Source organism: Manis javanica, chromosome 5 (genome assembly GCF_040802235.1).
Source record: "Manis javanica isolate MJ-LG chromosome 5, MJ_LKY, whole genome shotgun sequence".
NCBI lineage: Eukaryota > Metazoa > Chordata > Mammalia > Pholidota > Manidae > Manis > Manis javanica.
The window spans coordinates 173,791,360-173,808,249 of NC_133160.1; the positions used below are offsets into that span (position 1 = coordinate 173,791,360).

Sequence of the window (16,890 nt, forward strand, 5' to 3'; positions counted from 1 at the left end):
ACCCAACACAGGAGCACCAGCATTTGTGAAACAAATACTAACAGAACTAAAGAGGGAAATAGACTGCAATGCATTCATTGTAGGAGACTTCAACACACCACTCACCGCAAAGGATAGATCCACTGGGCAGAAAATAAGTAAGGACACACAGACACTGAACAACACACTAGAACAGATGGACCTAATAGACATCTATAGAACTCTACACCCAAAAGCAACAGGATATACATTCTTCTCAAGTGCACATGGAACATTCTCCAGAATAGACCACATACTAGCTCACAAAAAGAGCCTCAGTAAATTCCAAAATATTGAAATTCTACCAACCAATTTTTCAGACCACAAAGGTACAAAAGTAGAAATAAATTCTACAAAGAAAACAAAAAGGCTCACAAACACATGGAGGCTTAACAACATGCTACTAAATAATCAATGGATCAATGAACAAATCAAAATAGAGATCAAGGAATATATAGAAACAAATGACAACAACAACACAAAGCCCCAACTTCTGTGGGACGCAGCGAAAGCAGTCTTAAGAGGAAAGTATATAGCAATCCAGGCACACTTGAAGAAGGAAGAACAATCCCAAATGAATAGTCTAACATCACAATTATAGGAACTGGAAAAAGAAGAACAAATGAGGCCTAAAGTCAGCAGAAGGAGGGACATAATAAAGATCAGAGAAGAAATAAACAAAATTGAGAAGAATAAAACAATAGCAAAAATCAACGAAACCAAGAGCTGGTTCTCTGAGAAAATAGACAAAATAGATAAGCCTCTAGCCAAACTTATTAAGAGAAAAAGAGAAGCAACACAAATCAACATAATCAGAAATGAGAATGGAAAAATTACAACAGACCCCACAGAAATACAAAGAATTATTAAAGACTACTATGAAAACCTATATGCCAACAAGCTGGAAAACCCAGAAGAAATGGACAACTTCCTAGAAAAATACAACCTCCCAAGACTGACCAAGGAAGAAACACAAAAGTTAAACAAACCAATTACGAGCAAAGAAATTGAAATGGTAATCAAAAAACTACCCAAGAACAAAACCCCAGGACCGGATGGATTTACCTCGGAATTTTATCAGACACACAGAGAAGACATAATACCCATTCTCCTTGAAGTGTTCCACAAAATAGAAGAAGAGGGAATACTCCCAAACTCATTCTATGAAGCCAACATCACCCTAATACCAAAACCAGGCAAAGACCCCACCAAAAAAGAAAATTACAGACCAATATCCCTGATGAATGTAGATGCAAAAATACTCAATAAAATATTAGCAAACAGAATTCAACAGTATATCAAAAGGATCATACACCATGACCAAGTGGGATTCATCCCAGGGATGCAAGGATGGTACAACATTCGAAAATCCATCAACATCATCCACCACGTCAACAAAAAGAAAGACAAAAACCACATGATCATCTCCATAGATGCTGAAAAAGCATTTGACAAAATCCAACATCCATTCATGATAAAAACTCTCAGCAAAATGGGAATAGAGGGCAAGTACCTCAACATAATAAAGGCCATATATGATAAACCCACAGCCAGCATTATACTGAACAGCGAGAAGCTGAAAGCATTTCCTCTGAGATCAGGAACCAGACAGGGATGCCCACTTTCCCCACTGTTATTTAACATAGTACTGGAGGTCCTAGCCACGGCAATCAGACAAAATAAAGAAATACAAGGAATCCAGATTGGTAAAGAAGAAGTTAAACTGTCACTATTTGCAGATGATATGATACTGTACATAAAAAAACCCTAAAGACTCCACTCCAAAACTACTAGAACTGATATCGGAATACAGCAAAGTTGCAGGATACAAAATTAACACACAGAAATCTGTAGCTTTCCTATACACTAACAACGAATCAATAGAAAGAGAAATCAGGAAAACAATTCCATTCACCATTGCACCATTCCTAGAATAAAATACCTAGGAATAAACCTAACCAAAGAAGTGAAAGACTTATACTCTGAAAATTACAAGTCACTCTTAAGAGAAATTAAAGGGGACACTAATAAATGGAAACTCATCCCATGCTCATGGCTAGGAAGAATTAATATCGTCAAAATGGCCATCCTGCCCAAAGCAATATACAGATTTGATGCAATCCCTCTCAAATTACCAGCAACATTCTTCAATGAACTGGAACAAATAATTCAAAAATTCATATGGAAACACCAAAGACCCCGAATAGCCAAAGCAATCCTGAAAAAGAAGAATAAAGTAGGGGGGATCTCACTCTCCAACTTCAAGCTCTACTACAAAGCCATAGTAATCAGGACAATTTGGTACTGGCACAAGAACAGAGCCACAGACCAGTGGAACAGATTACAGACTCCAGAAATTAACCCAAACATATATGGTCAATTAATATTTGATAAAGGAGCCATGGACATACAATGGCAAAATGACACTCTCTTCAACAGATGGTGCTGGCAAACTGGACAGCTACATGTAGGAGAATGAAACTGGACCATTGTCTAACCCCATATACAAAGGTAAACTCAAAATGGATCAAAGACCTGAATGTAAGTCATGAAACCATTAAAATCTTGGAAAAAAACATAGGCAAAAACCTCTTAGACATAAACATGAGTGACCTCTTCTTGAACATATCTCCCCGGGCAAGGAAAACAACAGCAAAAATGAGCAAGTGGGACTACATTAAGCTGAAAAGCTTCTGTACAGCGAAAGACACCATCAATAGAACAAAAAGGAACCCTACAGTATGGGAGAATATATTTGAAAATGACAGATCCGATAAAGGCTTGACGTCCAGAATATATAAAGAGCTCACACGCCTCAACAAACAAAAAACAAATAACCCAATTAAAAAATGGGCAGAGGAACTGACCAGACAGTTCTCTAAAAAAGAAATACAGATGGCCAACAGACACATGAAAAGATGCTCCACATCGCTAATTATCAGGGAAATGCAAATTAAAACTACAATGAGGTATCACCTCACACCAGTAAGGATGGCTGCCATCCAAAAGACAAACAACAACAAATGTTGGCGAGGCTGTGGAGAAAGGGGAACCCTCCTACACTGCTGGCGGGAATGTAAATTAGTTCAACCATTGTGGAAAGCAGTATGGAGGTTCATCAAAATGCTCAAAACAGACCTACCATTTGACCCAGGAATTCCACTCCTAGGAATTTACCCTAAGAACACAGCAATCAAGTTTGAGAAAGACAGATGCACCCCTATGTTTATCGCAGCACTATTTACAATAGCCAAGAATTGGAAGCAACCTAAATGTCCATCGGTAGATGAATGGATAAAGAAGATGTGGTACATATACACAATGGAATACTACTCAGCCATAAGAAGTGGAAAAATCCAACCATTTGCAGCAACATGGATGGAGCTGGAGAGTATTATGCTCAGTGAAATAAGCCAAGCAGAGAAAGACAAATACCAAATGATTTCACTCATCTGCGGAGTATAAGAACAAAGGAAAAACTGAAGGAACAAAACAGCAGCAGAATTACAGAACCCAAAAATGGACTAACAGGTACCAAAGGGAAAGGAACTGGGGAGGATGGGTGGGCAGGGAGGGATAAGAGGGGGGAAGAAGAACGGGGGTATTAAGATTAGCATGCATGGGGGGGAGGGAGAAAGGGGAGGGTGGGCTGCACAACACAGAGAGGACAAGTAGTGACTCTACAACATTTTGCTAAGCTGATGGACAGTAACCGTAATGTGGTTGTTAGGGGGGACCTGATATAGGGGAGAGCATAGTAAACATAGTATTCTTCATGTAAGTGTAGATTAAAGATTTAAAAAAAAAAAAGAAATAAATAAATAAATAAAAGGGGGATTACTCCTTAACAGGATAAAACTATTGGTAAATCAAAGATCAACACATGCTTTAAATATCCTTAATGTTGATCACTTAAAGGGTGTCAGATGATCAGCTATGGAGGTACTCTTTTCTGACAATATTCCTTTCTCTTAAAAAAAAAAAAAAAAGCAGTTCCTGTGTGCTGACCTCCAATGAGTTCTGCACAGTGGTATAGAGGGCATGTCAAAGTGTGGGCAAAGGGTCTGTTTGTTTCTATGCAGAAGATCAAGGCCTAGCTTGGATACCCAGAAAATGAACTAAGATACGATATGAGGAGGAGCTTCTGGCATCAGCACTCTCTGGAGGACTTGTGCCGGGGGATGATCATCAAAAAGCCTCCACAGGGATCCGGACGATGCTGCGGTTGTGGCTGCATCCAGCCCACCGTCTCCTGGACTTGCCATAAGAAGGAGGAGGGAGATGCCTAGGCTGGCATGTGCATACAGTGAGACAACGAATTTGACCGGATCTGTACTGTTGGAACTCAACCAGGAGTTGGGAGGGGTGCAAGGTGTAGCACTCCAAAATCTCATGACTATAGACTATCTACGGTTAAAAGAACATATGGGATGTGAACAGATCCCAGAAATGGGTTGCTTTAATTTGTCTGATTTCTCTCAGACTGTTCAAGTACAGTTGGACAATATCCATCATATCATGGACAAATTTTCACAAATGCCTAGGGTGCCTAAATGGTTTTCTTGGCTTCACTGGAGATGGATGGTAATTATAGATTTGCTTTGTTTATGTCACCGTATTCCTATTATGTTAATATGTGAGCGCAAGTTAGTTAGTAGTTTAAAACCTATACATACTTAAGGTACTCTACAAGAAGATATGTCAAAGAAATAATCAATCCTCCCATGTTTCCTTCATATGCTACATCTATAGCTTTTCTTCTTCCTTCCTATTTACAACCCTTAAATAGAATTTGTGCCTCATATCGAATTTACCGCGTATCATAATTCCTCCAGGTGGTAAAGATACCTCGAGACAAGTGCTGGGCATAGAAGCCACAGGGCATAAATCTGCAAAGAAGTAAAAAGCTAACCTTTTCAAACAATATGGCTTCTCTCTCACTTACCAACTTTACATTTCCCTGTATGGCCCCGGAAGATGACTGGTTAGCCAGAGACGGGTAAGATTCCTCAAGGGAGGAACAACCTAAGACAGGCACAGTCGCAGGGGGGCCATCAGGTGAGAATTTGGGGATCAACAGAGGTGAGGCTCAGAACCTCACCCCCCCTGCTTTGAGAGAAATCTTCTGCATCCGTGGATGTCTTGCTGCCCTTGTCTAGCCTGGATTAATACTTAGTCCATAGGCACACACCTGATCATCTGATCATCTACATTTGCCTTCTTACAGCACTAAACTATGTTTTCTACCTTTATCTTGCATCTACCTACCACTTCAGCATTTTATTAAAAATAAAAATAATAATAATAATAGGAGAAATGTGGGATCAACATATAAATCAAGTACAAAAATCAAATGAATATTCATATTTGACCTGATGGTTTATAGGTCATATTGCATGATCAAAACCGAAAGTTTCTGTGATGAATGCCCTTGTACTGTTCACCATGTAAGAATTTATTCACTCTGTAAGAATTCGTTCACCATGTAAGAACTTGTTCGTTATGCTTCAGAAGATTGGAGACTGACGAGAATTAGGCTTGAGATGGATTAATGATTGTACATTGAGCACTGACCCCCCTATACTGAATTTTATTGTTGTTAACAACCATTTGATCAATAAATATGAGAGATGCCCTCTCAAAAAAAAAAAAAAAAATAAATAGAATTTGTGCCTCATATCGAATTTACCGCGTATCATAATTCCTCCAGGTGGTAAAGATACCTCGAGACAAGTGCTGGGCATAGAAGCCACAGGGCATAAATCTGCAAAGAAGTAAAAAGCTAACCTTTTCAAACAATATGGCTTCTCTCTCACTTACCAACTTTACATTTCCCTGTATGGCCCCGGAAGGTGACTGGTTAGCCAGAGACGGGTAAGATTCCTCAAGGGAGGAACAACCTAAGACAGGCACAGTCGCAGGGGGGCCATCAGGTGAGAAATTGGGGATCAACAGAGGTGAGGCTCAGAACCTCACCCCTCCTGCTTTGAGAGAAATCTGCATCCGTGGATGTTTTGCTGCCCTTGTCTAGCCTGGATTAATACTTAGTCCATAGGCACACACCTGATCATCTACATTTGCCCTCCTACAGCACTAAACTACGTTTTTTACCTTTACCTTGCATCTACCTACCACTTCAGCATTTTATTAAAAATAAAAAAATAATAATAATAAAGGGAGATATGTGGGATCCATATATAAATCAAGTATAAAAATCAAAAGAATATTCATATTTGACCTGATTGTTTATAGTTCATGATGCGTGATCAAAACTGAAAGTTTCTGTGATGACTGCCCTTGTACTGTTCACCATGTAAGAACTTATTCACTATGTAAGAATTCGTTCACCATGTAAGAACTTGTTCGTTATGCTTCAGAAGATTGGAGACTGACGAGAATTAGGCTTGAGATGAATTAATGATCGTGCATTGAGCATTGACCCCCCCATACAGAATTTTATTGTTGTTAACAACCATTTGATCAATAAATATGAGAGATGCCCACTCAAAAAAAAAAAAAAAAAAAAAGAGAACTCAGGTCCAGAGGGTGAATTCTTCCAAAAATTTAAGAAAGAAATACACACATTCTAGCAGCAAATCTTTTACTCCCTCCCTTACCCCTAACCCCTGGAGGAAATTTACTCAGTCATACAATAAATACATTTATAGGCATTATTAACCAAGAAAAAAAGTGTTGACTAGGACTTTCTCATGCCCCTCTGAGGATCATTTGACAGGGGTGGGTTGGGTGCATGTGTGTGTGTACATACACATTTTTTAAATTTCCCCTGTGAAGGCTTTTTATTATTTTTACCTCATATACAATAAAACTGACTTTTTCAGTATACAGTTCTATGAGTGTTAACACATTGGTAGGTTCATTTAGCCACCAGGTAAAAATCTAATAGAAATTCTTAAGAAAACAAAGCAGAACACTCTTCAACTCATTTTATAAGGCCAGCATAATCTACATACCAAAAACTGATAAGGATATTATAAAAAGGAAAGTTACAGGCCACACTCCCATGAATATATAAACAGAAAAATCATAAACAGAATATTAGCAAATCAAATCCAGTGACAGATATAAAAGGCATACCACAAATAAACTGGGATTATTCTAAGAATACATTAGCTTATTAAACATTAGAAAAATATGTTATTTACTGCATAACAAAGGAGAAAGCACATAGAGCCATCAATATATGCAGAAGAGTATTTGATAAAATGCAACATATTCATTATTTTTTAAAATCATAAACCTAGGAATTAAAGGGAACTTCCTTAATCTGATAAAAGGTATTTAATAAAAAGTAAGGTATCTGATAAAAGGTACCCGAGAGCAAACATCACAGTTAATGGGGAGATGGGGAAAGTTTTCCCAGAGACCAGGACCCAGACAAGGATCTCTGCCAGCACCACTTCAACAAGGTATGAATGTCCCTAGTCACGCAGTAAGGCAAGAAAAATAAATGAAAGATAAAAGGATTGGAAAGAAAGAAAACATCCACAGACAGCATGATGTTCAACACAGAAAAATTCAAAAGAATCCACAGATAACCTGGTTTTAATCCACAAGTAATTGAATTTAGCCAACTCACTGGTTTCAAGACCTAACATAAAAATTAACTGCATTTCCAACAAACATTTATGAAATGCCATTTGTAAAATCATTCAAAAAACAATAAGTATCTTTGAAGTGAATTTAATGAAAGAAACACAAGACCTTTAGATTCTAAAAACTATAAAATATTATGGAAAATTAAAGAAGAATCTAAACAAATGCAAGGACTTATCCAATTCAGAGATCAGAAGTCTTCATGTAGTAAAAAATGATAAACAGATTCAATGTCATCCCCAACAAAAACCACAGGTTCTTTTTGTTGTAATTGCCAAACTGATTTTAAAATTTATATGGAAATGAAAAGATCCTAGAATAGCGAAAACAATCTTGAAGAAGAACGAGGTAGACGGGCTTACTCTACCAGGTATCAAGACCTGTTACATAACTTAGTAATTCAAAGAATGTAAACAAAATCAGTGATATTAGTAAAGCAACAAACAGATGATGAAACATATGGTCCCCTGATTTATTTCAAAGGTTCAGTGAAAAGGATGATCTTTGTAACAATAAACATTACCTGCTTTACCTCACATCATACAGAAAATTAATTCCAATGGATTGTGGATCTAGTTGGTAATGACGAAACAAAAGTTTCTAGAAGATAACTGAGTTTCTTAAATAGGACACAAAAGGTGCTAAGAATATAAAGAAAATATTCTATAAACTAAACATTACAATTAAGAAGTTCGGTTCATTACGAAAATAAAACAAAAAAACATTAAAAGGATGAAAAGGTTAAGACAGTGTAGAAGGTACGTGCAATGTGAATCTCTATCTCACAAAGGACTCTTACCCTGAATAAAGTCTGCCTACAAATCAGTAAGATGACCCCAGATAGGCACTTTAGAAAGAAGCCTCCAAACAGCCAAAAAAAACATGATAAGGTATATTGTATCAGTAGTGATTAGGGAAATAAATTAAAATCAAATATCCTACCCTATCACTAGAATGGCAAAAAGAAAACAAAAAACCGCCAATACCCAACGGTGGAGAGGATTTAGAGCGCCCAGCACCCCTACACAATTGCTAGCAGAAGTACAAACTGGTATGGTGTGGCCACCTTGGACAAGCACTTGGCAGCGTCCACAGAAGTTGACGTGCGATTGCACCCTGGGCGTCTGTGCAGCAAAACGTGTCCAAGAACGTGACGACAAGACGCTCTCTACCACCCAGTCAAAAACTGAGCAAGGCAAGTGAGCATCCACAGAACATGAGGTGGTACCTCTGCACAACTGAGAACTACACAGAATGAAAGAAAATGAATGCTGCTGCCATACGGGAACAACCTGGCCGAAGCTCAACGTGGAGCAAAGAAAGCCAGATGCAGAGGTGTGTGCTATATGACAACATTTACCTGAAGTTCAAGGAAAAGGAACACTGGTCTCTGGTGAAAGAAGTTAAAACAGTGGCTGCCCTTACAGGGAAGGGACACGACAGAGCCTTCAGGGGACCAGGTAACCCCCTGTCCAGGGTACGGCCGTGAGTGCCCCCTCTGTGCACATCGCTATACCCTCCACTTCAGTAACCAGCTCAGCGCACACCCCTCTCCTCTGGAGCCTCTGTGGAACAGCCCCTCCCCTGAGCGCCCAGAGCACCTTCAGGCTACCTCTGATGGAAAGCTGGGACTCTCAGTTATTTGCACATCACCCCCCACCACACTGGAAAGGGTGGTGGCGTCCTCCTGGCCTTCGTGTCCCAAGGCCGGGCACTACTAACAGGTAACTCATTAACTAACCCGAAGTGCACTCTGGCCTGTACGCCTCTCACTGGTAAGTCATGAGTCCATGTTCTCCCATGTCACAACCTCCTTGTGTCACCTCCTCCTTGAAATCTCCTTCAAGCACTCAGCAACATTTAAATACAGGAAGGAAAAATTAAATAGGGATGCAATCTCTAACAGCAGCTCAGGTTTTACAAGGAGAGAGAGAGAAGACAGGACAAAGATGCCTCTGTAACTTAGTACACGATGTTACCTTCCTAAAGGAAAAAATACAGATTTATTCTTCATCTCCAGCTGAATACTAAGGAAAAAAAAGAAAGAAGAGTTGCTAGTTAATAAGAGTCTGTAGGAGCACAAATCATGAGTGGTCTGGGGATCACCAGGGCAGGTAAGAGAAGGAACGAAATGGCTGCAGTCTTTCCATTTCAGGAAACTCGGGGAGCAGGATCTGACCTGAGGCAGAAACAGTACACATGGGATTCAATGTCAGGCAGGTCTGGGCTCAAATCCCAGCTCACAGCAAGCTGCCTGACTTTGGGTAAGAAATGAACCTGTTTCCTCATCTGTTCAACAGAGGTGCCACCACTCAATTGCCATGTCTGTGACGGTCAAGTGTACTGATTGTAACACTATGGACAGTTTATTCATTATGTAGGCCATGTGTCTCATCCCACTTAATCCTAACCCTATTCATACCTGTTACCTTTTTCATTCAACAAATATGTATCAACACCACCATGTCCAGACACTGTGGTAAGATCGGGCAATATAACCACTGATGACCAGAGACACAGGTCCCCATCCACAAGGCGCCACCATCTTAAAGATGAGGAAATTCAGGGATAGAACGCTGCCCCTCTGCAGGGACCAAAGGGCATAGGTTTTTACTTAAATCCATACTTTCTACTGGTAGTTCTCAATCCTGGCTGCATGCTAGAATCACCTAAAAGCTTTTTCAAAAATCCTAATGCACAAATGAAAGAGGACATTAATAAGTGGAAATTCATCCCACACTCTTGGGTAGGAAAAATTAATATTGTCAAAATGGCCATCCTGTCTAAAGCAATCTACAGATTCAATGCAATCCCTATCAAAATACCAAGAGCATTCTTTAACGAACTGGAACAAAAAGTTCTAAAATTCACATGGAACCACCAAAGACCCTGAACAGCCAAAGCAATCCTGAGAAGGAAGAATAAAGCAGGGGGAATCTCGCTTCCCAACTTCAGGCTCTACTACAAAGCCACAGCAATCAAGACAATTTGGTACTGGCACAAGAACTGACCCATAGAGCAGTGGAGCAGAATAGAGAGTCCAGATATTAACCCAAGCATATATGGTCAATTAATATACGATAAAGGAGCCATGGACATACAATGGGGAAATGACAGCCTCTTCAACAGCTGGTGTTGGCAAAACTGGGCAGCTACATGTAAGAGAATGAAACTGGATTACTGCCTAACTCCATACACAAAGGTGAACTTGAAATGGATCAAAGACCTGAATGTAAGTCATGAAACCATACAACTCTTAGAAGAAAACATGGGCAAAACTCTCTTGAATATAAACATGAACAACTTCTTCATGAACACCTCTCCCTGGGCAAGGGAAACAAAAGCAGAAATGAACAAGTGGGACTATATCAAGCTGAAAAGCTTCTATACAGCAAAGGACACCATCAGCAGAACAAAAAGACATCCTACATTATGGGAGAATATATTCATAAATGACATATCCAATAAGGGGTTGACATCCAAATTATATAAAGAGCTCACACAACTCAATAAACAAAAATCAAATAATCCAATTAAAAAATGGGCAGAGAATCTGAACAGACACTTCTTCAAAGAAGAAATTCAGATGGCCAACAGGCACATGAAAAGATGCTCCACATTGCTAATCATCAGAGAAATGCAAATTAAAACCACAATGAGATATCACCTCACACCAGTTAGGATGGCCACCATCCAAAAGACAAACAACAAATGTTGGCGAGGATGTGGAGAAAGGGGAACCCTCCTACACTGCTGGTGGGAATGTAAATTAGTTCAACCATTGTGGAAAGCAGTATGGAGGTTCCTCAAAAAACTAAAAATAGAAATACCATTTGACCCAGGAATTCCACTCCAAGGAATTTACCCTAAGATGCAGCAGCCCAGTTTGAAAAAGACATATGCACCCCTATGTTTATCGCAGCACTATTTACAATAGCCAAGAAATGGAAGCAACCTAAGTGTCCATCAGTAGATGGATGGATAAAGAAGAGGTGGTACATGTACACAATGGAATATCATTCAGCCATAAGAAGAAAATAAATCCTACCATTTGCAACAATGTGGATGGAGCTGGAGGGTATTATGCTCAGTGAAATAAGCCAGGTGGAGAAAGACAAGTACCAAATGATTTCACTCATATGTGGAGTATAAGAACAAAGAAAAAACTGAAGGAACAAAACAGCAGCAGAATCACAGAACCCAAGAATGGACAAACAGTTACCAAAGGGAAAGGGACTGGGGAGGATGGGTGGGGAGGGAGGGAGAAGGGGAATAACGGGCACTACGATTCGCACACATAATGTAGTGGGTGGGGGGTACGGGGAGGGCTGTACAACACAGAGAAGACCAGCAGTGATTCTATGTCATCTTACGTAGCTGATGGACAGTGACTGTAATGGGGTATGTGGTGGGTACCTGATAATGGGGGGAATCTAGTAACCACAATGCTGCTCATGTAATTGTATATTAATGATAACAAAATTAAAAACATTTTTTTTAATCCACCTAAAAAAAAAATTTTCCTCAAAAAACCTAACATTAAAAAAAAAAATCCAAATGCCATGTCTCACCCAAAACAAATTAAAACTGATCTCTGAGGGTGGGGCCTGGACATCAGTGCCCTTTTGCTTCCAGGACAAGTCTACTGTGCAGCTAGGGCTAAGAATTTTGCTCAGGTAATAAATGTTTTCCTTCCCATGCTATCTCATTTCTTTAACTGATGTTTTTATCTACATGAATTTAAGATTAAATCCTTTCCAGCAGTTTCCATGAACAGTGAATCACTTTCTCTTACATTTCGCTTTAAACTACTGCAGCAGCTCTACTCACTAAGCAAAACAAACTGTGAACCCGCGCCCTACACTGTGACCTTTTCTAGTGTCTTCCCGTCTCTCTGTCTCCACTGAACCCAGCCAGCATGCAGATTCCAAACCAGGTGGTTCTGAGAGCCGGCCGGGCGCGGCCTGTCCCTCCACTGCAGCGGACCTCGCCACGCTCCTGGACTCCAATCACCTTCTCTCCGCAAGGAAATGCCCAGCCCAGAGGGCAGCGCAAAGCAGGCCCTGCCCACGTGGATCAAAACAAACCACTCTTACATGTGGTTCCAGGAATGAGTCCCCGCCGTACAGGTGGACAGAACGACGTTCTGCCAATGTTCCAGGGCCAATCAGAAGCATCGGCAGGACATCAGTTGGGGACCAGAGACGACTAAGACCAGGCTCTATCCTTGAGGGGCTTACAGGATGAGCAAGACACAGAAAACAAAACGAGACCAAAGGAGACTAGAAAGAGGCTGCAAGGGAACAGGAACCAAGAGCGCCACGCCGGCAGGAGCTGCCTCTACCCTGGGGATGTCAGAAGGCTGCCCAGAAGAGGCGTCAGCGGTGCTGGGCCTTTAAGACATGCAGAAAGCAGCCGAAGGGGCACGGCACGGGGAAGGGATCTCAGGCAAGGCAGCAACTCTGGGCTCACAGCCAGTCCCAGGAGCCGGAGCAAAGGCCCAGGAGGAGGAGGGAGACCAGAGCCAGCTCTGCCTCCTGTAGACCATGGGACCCAGACAGATCCTTCCAAATGTCAGCAGCAGTGACCTGAGGCCAGAGCTAGGAAGGATTCTAACTGTTCACCAGCCCTCACTGAGAGCATCTTCATGCATAGAACAGAAGCTGGGTTTTCACTGCCAGTAAGTCACACCAAGGACAGAGGGCTGCCGGGTTCATGATCACCACCTTGGGAGAGGGCAGATCAGAGCAGGCCAGGGGGTCAGGACAGCGATCAGGAAGCAGGAAGGACTTCTGGGATTCTGTCCTGGGAGATCATCTGAAATGCAGAAAACACACACTGACGTGCCCACAGGTAATTTTATCATCAAAAAGCAGGAATGAAAACCATTTCCTTGTTGTTGGACAAGTCAATCATTCACAGGATGGAATATCACAAAAACATTACTAAGTATATGAATAACTTTTAATTATGTGGGGAAATGTTTTCTGTAATTAAAAAGGCAGGATACCAAGCTATACAAGTGGCATGCATTTTTATGTTCAAAATTCATACAAAGTCTATAGGGAAATACAGCAAGAAGGAGAAACTATAGTAGGTATAAGTGTAAAAGGTAACAACAATAAAAACATAAAATGCCAAAATTTTCCTGTACTTTTTTAAACAAAGGAAGTTTTAAGAAAACCTAAGTGAAGAGGGCTAATCATTCAAAAAAAGAAAAGCCTCTCAGAAGAACGTGCCGGCTGCGTAGACACGGCAGCTGCGGATGCCAAGTGTGCAGTCCGCAACCTACAGGCTGTGCAAGCTGCTACCAAAGCTAGCTGCTGGCGAGGGTCTTCTCCCAATAATGTGTGGAATGATATATACTCAAAGAGGAAAATATTTAGATTTTAAAATCTAGGTATACCAGATCTCTTTATTACTTTTTGAAGATTTATATTCCACCCCTCATTCACTCAAGATCCCTTATTGCACATCTAAGCACCTGCACAGGCTAGGAAGACAAAGACAGGGCTCCTGCCTTCAAGAAGCTCACGGTCAAGATAGGGTGGGAAGGGTGCCAGAGCTTTCTCAACAGAAGTCCAGGCACTGTGGGATCCAAATAAGGGCTTGGGGGAATCAGAAGGCTTCTGAGAAGAGGTGTCTCTTACACTGAATCCTAAAGAACAAACAGGAGTTGGCCAACTGGAGGGAGCAGAAGGGCAAAGATGTAGAGATAACACATGGCTGGTGGACAGGAGTCTAGTAACAAGTTCAGGTTTTTTGGCTGTAGCACAGAATGAGAGCTGGAGGCCTGAAAGGTAAGGCAGGGGATCCACAATGTTCCTTGGGCCATGCCAAGTAGTTTGGAGTTTATTCTGCAGGTGGTGAGAACTACGAGTTAGTCAAGACAATGATAAAGCATTCAACTCATCGAGTCCAGGCATTTAATTGTCATAAGGAAGGAGAGAGGGGAAGGCAGATCAACAAAAATGATCCCGGAAAATGGCTGATGCCGCTAGTATTGGCCAACCCTGCTTCCGCTTTGTCCTGGGCACTGGGCCTGTGTCCTGTGTCCCAGCCTCCGGCCCAGGCAGGTGTTGCCACATGACTGGGTTCCAAATAAACTGGAAGCAGTGGGATGTATACCTGGCCCAGAAAATTCCTCCACCCAGCTCTTTCCCCTTCTTTGGCTGGATGGAGAGGAGCCCAGAGATCTCATGTTGAACTCAACAGAGCCACAAGACAGAGAGAACTTGGCAGAGGATGAGCTAGCTGTAAACTGCCAATGTGCCTGAGCCATTACCCAGCCTTCAACTTTGTCACAGCAGCTAGGACTCACCTGCGTAAATATATACTCTTATGTTTGCCCCATGAATTTTGACCACCACTCAATTTCTTCTGCTTTAAAAAAAAGTACTGTCTATCTTACTACACTGATAGACAGTGACTGCAATGCGGCGGGGCGGGGGGGTGCAGGGCTTGATAATATGGGTGACTGTTGAAACCACAATGTCACTCATATGAAACCTTCATAAGATTGTAAATCAATGATATCTTAATTTTAAAAAAAACTACTTTCACAGGTACTTCTAGAAGGAATGAAATCTGTTGAAGGATGAGGACTTAGCAGGTGCTAGGGCAAGGGCTGCCCCGGGAGATCATTCCTCACCTCACTGGCTCTCGCCCTTGCCTTCCTCCTCAGGCCGGGCTCACTTCCACCTCCATGGGACGTGGAGGGCTGGGGGGCGGGGGGGGGCATTTTTTCCCATCTCCACCCTGGCAGGAAATTATTATAACACCCCAGTCTGAAGCCTAAAGGAAATTAGGACTTAGCTCCAAACCCTCCGTACACAGAGGTGGGTCTTCGAAGCCTCTGCAGAAGCAACGTGAAATCGATGAGAAAGCTGGACCCTCGGGGCCCAGAACCACTGCCCAGCGAACTCGGGTGACTCCTCATTCTTCCACACACAAAGCTTTGCAGGAGTCCTGAGATGAACCACAATTACTCACAATAAAGAATCAGCAAAACTGGAATCGAAACAACTCTGGAGTTACAGACTCAGCTCACGAACATGGACAGAACTGGCCGTCGTGACATGGCAATCCAGTAAGAAGTGTGTGCAGACGAAAAATACAGCAGGCATGAAAGAACTCCATGTCAACTATATCAAATATTTAGTGTTCTAAAAACAAAATTAATAGGTAAACATTTTGGAATGTTTCTAAACTAGGCACTATTCAAGGTAGAAAATAGAGCAAGAGTTTTCAATGTGTTATTGCACTAACATTTCTTAAGTAGAACAGATTTTATGCCCACCTGAGCAAAGGGAAGGGAATTTACAAGAAGCAGCTGGTGGCTGAAAAACCTCTGCAGGAATGGGTCCACCTGTGGGTTTCTCAAAACTCCACAAACTCCTATACTCCCATAAAGAGCCCAACACTTCATACTGAATCACCCCCCAGGCTGAGCATAACCTCACCAAGGGCAGAATGAAGGATAAGGTACCTAAACACAGAAATTAGAGAGTTTCCATAAAGACACGGTGTCTGATAGTACCATACACTGAGGGCATTCCCTAAACTCAGGAAGACCAATCAAGCAAAGAACAAATCCATTCTCCGTTTCCCCCACGTCCCAGAACTACTTTGCATATAGTCATGAAATTTCTAAGGACATCAACCCCTTCCAGAAGAGAAGCCAGGGCAAAAACTCTGCAGAGAAATCAGCGTGGCCTTCCAGGTTTATCAGGAACATGATCTGACTATTGAACAAGACATAAAAGCAGACGTGCAGGCTCAAGTTCCTTCTTGGTTCAGTCCATGCCACTGCTGAACGTTACTGACTCTGTAACAGTCCACAGCGAAAGGGCCCGCCCTCCCTGCCAGGAACAAAGGAATTCCGATGTCAGCACCCAACAAAAAGTGGCTGCGCTTAAAAGGTTTCTTTCCTCAGATACACAGTTTCCTAACACACCCAAGGTTAGGAAAACACATCACACAGAAACTTCTCTGTTCCCTGAAGTTCAACATCTAGTAGAGAACTGGCTTTAATCAAGCCATTAGTAACATAAAAGAAATCGCATCCACCCTTCAAGACTGATTAAATCCTTTGTTTCTGTTTTCCCTTTTCACTGCTCCCGTCCTGGGCAAGCTGGCACTTACTAGCACTCATTCATTCATTCAATAAGCAGGGAGAAGAGACCTCTAGCGAAATCTAGCGAGAGCGCAGCGCAACCACTGCACCCAGCACTCCACGCGCGCACAGCCTCTTCA

General features: G+C 41.6%; 1 protein-coding gene across 14 annotated transcripts in view; it reads right to left on the reverse strand.

The window, feature by feature from the left end:
* LOC108410090 (TBC1 domain family member 14) overlaps positions 1 to 16,890 on the reverse strand; it is a 239,441-nt gene that overhangs the window by 72,139 nt on the left and 150,412 nt on the right. The window lies entirely within an intron of this gene.